The 7,227-nt window shown below is 45.2% G+C and overlaps 1 protein-coding gene across 3 annotated transcripts in view; it reads left to right on the top strand.

Annotated features, from left to right (window-relative positions):
* The first annotated feature begins 3,017 nt into the window (after positions 1-3,017).
* Positions 3,018-7,227, top strand: part of LOC125749230 (T-cell immunoreceptor with Ig and ITIM domains-like) — a 37,969-nt gene continuing 33,759 nt past the window's right edge. Inside the window, exon 1 of one of the 3 annotated variants that reach the window (XM_049026283.1) lies at positions 3,018-3,118. The gene's annotated coding sequence lies outside the window, so the exon portion shown is untranslated. The remainder of the gene's footprint in view (positions 3,119-7,227) is intronic. The other 2 variants (XM_049026282.1, XM_049026281.1) reach the window with 2 other exon arrangements.

Below are 7,227 nucleotides of genomic sequence, written 5' to 3'. Positions count from 1 at the left end.
CTTAGATACAAGTCTTTCATTCAAATTGCATGTGGATGCTGTATCAAAGGTATTTTTAATATGCATATATCCATCCATCCATTTTCCAAACCGCTTATCCTACTGGGTCGCGGGGGGGTCCGGAGCCTATCCCGGAAGCAATGGGTACGATGCAGGGAACAACCCAGGATGGGGGGCCAGCCCATCGCAGGGCACACTCACACACCATTCACACACACATTCACACCTACGGGCAATTTAGCAACTCCAATTAGCCTCAGCATGTTTTTGGACTGTGGGGGGGAAACCGGAGTACCCGGAGGAAACCCCACGACGATATGGGGAGAACATGCAAACTATGCACACATGTGACCCAGGCGGAGACTTGAACCCAGGTCCCAGAGGTGTGAGGTAACAGTGCTAACCACTGCACCACCATGCTGCCCCATATGCATATATTCTGATATAAAATTTTTGTTCTGGGCAAATATATATTTACTGCCCTGAAAAATAGCTTTCAACATTTCCTTTGACTGCCTAAGACTTTTGCACAATACTCTATGTGTGTGTGTGTGTGTGTGTGTGTGTGTGTGTGTGTGTGTGTTTGTGTGTGTGTGTGTGTGTGTGTGTGTGTGTGTGTGTGTGTGTGTATGTGTGTGTGTGTGTGTGTGTGAGAGTGGGTGGTGTATACCTTACCTCATGGGAACACAATGTCCAAACTACGTGTTGAATACCCGTTTTTTTTTTCTTATGTGGACCAATTTCCTGAGAAAACTCAATTTAATAAAAATCCGTGACTGCAATGAAAAAACTAAAAATGCTATATTTTGGTTACTTATGGTTAGGGCTGGATAGGGGTTAAGGTTGTCATAGTTAGCGTTTGCATTTTTCCCATAGAAGCCATGTTTACCCGACGCGTGTGTGTGTATAATATTGTTTAAGAAATTTTTAAGCAGGTGGCTTGGTGCTGCAGTGGTTAGCACGGTTGCCTCACACCTCTGGGACCAGGGCTTGAGTCTCCACCATGGCTCTGTGTGTATCGAGTTTGCATGTTCTCCCTGTGCCATTGTGGGGTTTCCTCCAGGTATGGTTTCCCCCTCATGGTCCAAAAACATTCTGAGGTTAATTGGAGTTACCAAATTGCCCCTAGGTGTGCTTGAGTGCATGAATGGTGTGTGAGAGTGTCCTGTGCCAGGGCTGTTCCCTGCCTTGTGCCCATTTTGTGTGCATGTATGTGTTCTGTGATGGCATCCCATTCACGGTGGATGCCAACCTTGTGCTCTGTCTTGCCTAGGGTAGGCTTCCAGTTGGCGCAGTGGTTAGTGCAGTTGCCTTACACATCTGGGACCAGGTTTCAAGTCCATGTGTGTGGAGTGTGCATGTTCTCCCCTTGCCATTATGGGGTTAGCTCCAGGCCCTCCGATTTCCACCCACAGTACCAAAACATACTGAGATGATTTGGAGTTAGCAAATTGCTGTGGCTGTGTGAGTGAATGGTTTGTAAGTGTGCCCTGTCATGGGTCAGCACCCTGAGTTCTTGTCTGTCTTTTGCTGGTAGCTTCTGGATAGGCTCCAGACCCCCTGTGACCCAAAATAGGGAAAGTGGTTACAGATGGACTTCAGAGTAGGTCGGAGGCTTGAAAAAGATCAAAAACGGATCAGGATGTGACTGACGTAGAATCACAGAGAACATCAACAGAAGACTGAACCACGAACACACATAAGACTATAGCACCCTCTAGTGATCAATTGAAATAGCAGCAACCAAACGTGTCACAGTGCCTTCAGCTGCAAGCCACACTTATCCTTTTAGACACAAAAATGTAAAAGGAAAACACATCAGTACTGTAATCTCTTTTGGCAGTACATTTATGCATTGTTTAATTAAGTATACCTTTATGCAAATGGTGCGCACATGTGACTGTAAAATTTCGCTAACTTAGTTCTGAAGTGTAATAAGCCAAAGTTTTTGCACACTATTGCTGCTTGTCCTGAGCACATTTTGGCCGTATTTATGCCTGGGTAACAACATAAGATTATTCGTTTGGTTCATATTAAATGTATATATTGTAATTTATTATCTATTATAACATAAAGCTCTCTTTTTACTTATGTGCAAGGACAAATTAAAGTTGTAAGCTAATTATTTTTTTCATGCACAAAGAGATGATGTGCTTGCAGACGCTCATTGTTAAGTTTCCAGTTCTGTTCAAAGTCACAGGCAGCCGAAAGAAATTATGTTTAAAGCTATTTGTCTGTCCTGGTGTGTATATTTACTCAGAATGCAAAACAACTTGACATTTGAACATACACAAATAATCATGTTTTTCAAACATAATTTTTTTTACATGGTGAGTTCTACTGCATTTTGCAGTTCACTGTGTGTTTGTTTGTTTGTGTGAGGGGGGTGCCCAGTACTGGATAAGCAGTAACCCTAACCCTAACCCTAACCCTAACCCCCACATGGTCGAATGTGGTCATTACAATCAACTAGGACTAAATTCATACATATATATATAAACAGAATATTGGTCTGTGTGGTTTTTAAGTGTCTGTTAATTCATGGCTTAAAGCTTCTTTATCTCTATAGGGACTATGTGATATCAAGCGAGAATATGTCCCAGTATGATGCCAACAAAGCCCATAACTGCACCTAAATATTTATTATATTACAAAAATATTATATTATTGCATCTAAACATGAATGATGCATGGAGCTGGTGACTTAAGTGCTGTAGTAGAGAGTAGAGCATAGTAGAACATTCCTCAGAGGGTGGTGGCAGTGAGCTGAGAGAGGGCTGTGCTCGTGCGTTGTTGAGTTGTTTGTTTGTGCATGGGAAATAGCTTGTCCAGGATTATTTAACTTGGTCTTTGTAAGCGGGCGCTGTGTGGGTGTTTTACCGCTGTGCGAGTGCTGTTTATATGCTTGCACCATATAAAGGGCCACTTACTCTTAAAGCTTTGCTTGGTCGCCAGTCGGGGCAGGAAGGACATTTTCCACATTTTCCCGGCTCCAGCAGTAGCCTGCCGGCGAGAAGGTTGTTTGTGTGGTTTTTCGGCCTCCCAAGATTAAACGTTCAACCGTAGTGCACTGTTTCCTTTTTAAGTACTTTTCATTTGTCCAGGAGTATTTCCTTCGGTGAGTCTCGCTTTTTTAATATTAAAGTTTACTACAGAGCAGTCAGTTCAGTAGGTGTTATCCAGGAGTATTTAAAAGTTGATTTACTTATTCTGAAGTTTATCTTTAATTTATTATTTTTAGTAGGGCTGGGAGTAAGGAACAGGGGTCTTAATAAGGTAGTTAATAATGTGGCCAGATCAGTGTTGTGTTTGCATGATGTTTGCCCTTCTGGATGCTTCTATCCAGTCGGACTTCAGATGCGAGCGATGTTAGCTGGTTGGCTCCCTCAGGGCCAAGGTTCCTGACCTTGAGGCGCAGCAGGTAACAGAGGTAGCTAATATGCTTTGTAGGAAGATTGAAGTCCAGATTGAGAGAGAGAGAATTGAGGGGTTCAGGTTTATGGGGCACTGTGGTACCTTATGAAACAGACGGGATCTGTTTAAGCTGGAAGCCATTTTCAAAAAGGGAGGTAGAAGTGAGTCCTCAAGCTATAAAACAATTAGTTTAACTTAGCTTAACTGTATAAATGGGGGATGTCTTAGGAGCAGAGGTTGGCAGAGCTGATTTATTTACTGTAGCATCGAACAAAGGAGACTAAGGGGGTCACATGATCCAAGACAAGAGTGTATCGGGTCTAGATGCCATTCATCCAAATAGTTACTTCAGTATAAGTTCTAATTCAAGAATCCGTGGCCAGAGTCAGAAACTATTGGGGGAACATTTTCGTTTGGACCTGAGTAAGAACTTCTTCTCGTGTAATTAGAGTATGGAAAAGTCTGCCCGAAGCGGTAGTGAGAGCTAAAACCCTAGATTCCTTCAAATCTGACCTTGACAAGATCTTACCAACTTTAAAATTATTATTAAGGAGTTCCGGTTCTTTCAGCAAAAAAGTGAAAAATTGCTGTTTCATTGTAATAATGAATTAAAACACTGGACACTGGTGAGCTGAAATAACATTAGTTAGTAGCTGAATCTCAGTTCCTCCTGTTGCACACTAACGGGAGGTTATAAGAAAACCATGCAAACTCTGGGGGTGTCTAAAACTACAAGTCAAGGAAGCAGCCCTTATCCCCGCCTAGCGATCTTTGGTATCTCACTTCCCCCCAAATGCCCAGGGCCAGCAAGCAAAGAGGTTATGTCCTATCTAGTACAAGCAATCAGTTTGCACCCCCAGTATTCCATACATACGCAGATATATTTAAGCATGTATAGCTTTAAATAAATACATAACAAAAATGAATGCAGCTGCGTAAATGAGAATAAATGCAAAAATCACTGATTAGCATTTAAATATTTATGATGCATTTTAATCTGAGTACACATTATATTTTATCTTACTAAGCCAATGGGGTGAGGGAATTGTAAAGAAAAGAATTATTATCTGTTGAAGTCAGAAGTATTGCGGCTAATGTAAAACATTGCAATATGGGTAGAAACATAAAGAAACTGAAAAACTATTTCTGTTTTTTTTTTTTTGAGGCAATTGAGTGGACAGTTCAGTTGAGCCTGGTTATAAACTTGTAAATTCCTTCTAATATAACTAACAAATTTAACTTGGATCTTCTTCGACCAAAATAAACATTTAAAAAGGCATAACATTCTCTCTCCATCCGAGAGCTCACTTCAGATCATCATTGTGACGATGCATGGAATATCCGGTGTGCTCTGGTCAGCTTGTTTGTGTAAAAATCCTAAATCCTTCATGATGATCTTATATGTTCCAACCATCCAGTGCGTGTTTACAGAGAACCTGGGGTTGATCCCATAATGTACAGGGAACAAAGCATGGAAATCTGTTGATAGAATGGGATGCTACACACTATGGGGAATTATTGAGATGTCTATTAGCATAACTGAGTGTCTTTGTACTGCATCAGGAAACCTACACAACACTGGAGAACATGCAAATCCACACACGTATTGTCATACCTTCCTGCCCACGTCTCCAAGAGGGTCCCGGACAGTCCAGCCACCACTCCTCCCTCCTTGGAGGTGGAGGAGCTGGAGTGGGACCCCTCGGGGACCCTGCTTGTGACTCCTCTGCCCTCGCCCCGGCGAGCCCGACCCCGGCCGCGGGTCCTTATGTCTGTGTCCCATAAGGGGAGAGCACACAGACGCCGGGCTAGGGTCACTCCCGCCCTGCCCCCTGGCTCGCCCTCGCTTGCCTGCGCTGGGGCTCGGAGAGCGCCTGCGGGTCCTGGCCCTCCAGGTCGGCTGTCGCCTGCGGGTCCCCCTCCGCGGCCTCGTCACCCTGCCTCGCTCCCCCCTCCGGTGCCTGGTCGGTCGCCTGTGGGCTCCCCAACTGCGGCTCCTGCGCCCCAACACCCGCTTCTGCGCGTCGGAGGACATCGCCGCCTGCTGCGGCTCCCCCCCTCTCCTTGCCCTCGCCAGGGTCCCCTCCAGCTCCCTCGTCCCCTTCCCTGGTGCTCCCTCCTGCTCCCTCCTCGGCCCCTCCGTCGGTCCCTCGCCCTGCCTCTTCTGCCCCTCCTCTGCCCCTCCGAGGTCCCCTCCTGCTCCGGCCTCTCGGCCCCCTGCGGCCCCTCCGGCTACTTCCCGTCGCCCGCTGGGGCTCCCTCGGGCTTCCCTTTATTCCCCCTCCTGTCTATTTGAGTCCATGTATGTGTTCAGTGTCTGTCATTGATGTTGTCCATGCCAGTGTTCCATCCTGCCCTAGTCTGCCAAATAAACCCCCGTTTTCCTGACTTTTGCCTACCTTGCCTGCTCCTTGCCCGCCTGCCCGAGCGATCGCCTGCTTAATTAACGGCGATCGTGACACATATAGCCAGTGGTACTCACAGCCACAACTATGGAGGTGTGAACAAAGAGAATTTCGATAGAAACAAAGCTTAATTTTTGAGAAACTGGTGTTGACTTGTACTGTAAAGAAGCAGATATGACTTAGACTGATAAGTTTAGGAAGTGTGGGGCAACAGTGCTGCAGGTTGCCATCTGAGAGAAGATATCGTTTTATTAGATATCAGTGGATCGACAAATGGGCGAGTGAATATTTTGATAAGAATGGTCTGAGTGGCTAGATCATGATGATCTTCTATCATGCAATGGTACAGAGCATCATCAGATATGTTATCATTGTATGGTTTGGCAACCTAATAGCTCTGCTAAAAAGTACACTTGCCAACAAGCACAACACGCAGTTTTAATTAAATGTCATGAATAATCTCCACATGAACACTCACTTTTGGTGTAACATACACTATTTTGGCAAAAGTATTGGGACACCTGCCTTTACACACACATTAATTTTAATGACATCGCATTTTTAATGCATAGGCTTTAATACTTGGCCCACACTTTACAACTATAACAGCTTCAGCTCTTCTGGGAAGGCTCTCCACAAGGCTTAGGTGTTTATGGGAATTTTTAACCATTCTTCCCGGAGAGCATTTGTGCGGTCAGGCACTGATGTTGAACGTGAAGGCCTGGCTCGCAGTCTCCGCTATATTTCATCCCAAAGGTGTTCTCTTGGGCTGAGGTCAGGGCTCAGTTCCAGGCCAGTCAAGTTGCTCCACACCAGACTCATTTATCCATGTCCTTATGGACCATGCTTTGTGCACTGGTGTGTAGTCATATTGGAACAGGAAGGGGCCCATCCCCAAATTGTTCCCACAAAGTTGGGAGCATGAAATTGCCCAAAACGGCTTTAAATGCTGCGGCATTAAGAGTTCCTTTCACTGGAACTAAGGGGCCAAGCCCAGCCTCTGAAAAACAACCCCACACTATAATCCCTCCTCTACCAAACTTGGCACAATGCAATCAGGCAAGTACCGTTCTCCCAGCAACCGCCAAACCCAGACTCGTCCATTGGATTGTCAGACAGAGAAGTGTGATCCGTCACTCCAGAAAACACGTCTCCACTACTCAAGAGTCCAGTGGCAGTTTGCTTTACATCACTCCATCTGACGCTTTGCATTGCATTTAGTGATGTAAGTCTTGGATGCAGCTGCTCGGCCATGGAAACGCATTCCATGAAGATCTCTACGTACTGTTTTTAAGCTAATCTGAAGGCCACACGAAGTTTGGAGGTCTGTAGCTATTGACTCTGCAGACAGTTGGCATGCATGCATTGTCCCTGCTCTGTGATTTTCCGTGACCTACCATTTTGTGGC

This window comes from Brienomyrus brachyistius, chromosome 9, assembly GCF_023856365.1.
Source record: "Brienomyrus brachyistius isolate T26 chromosome 9, BBRACH_0.4, whole genome shotgun sequence".
Taxonomy (NCBI): Eukaryota; Metazoa; Chordata; class Actinopteri; order Osteoglossiformes; family Mormyridae; genus Brienomyrus; species Brienomyrus brachyistius.
This window is presented reverse-complemented; position numbering and strand designations above follow the sequence as displayed.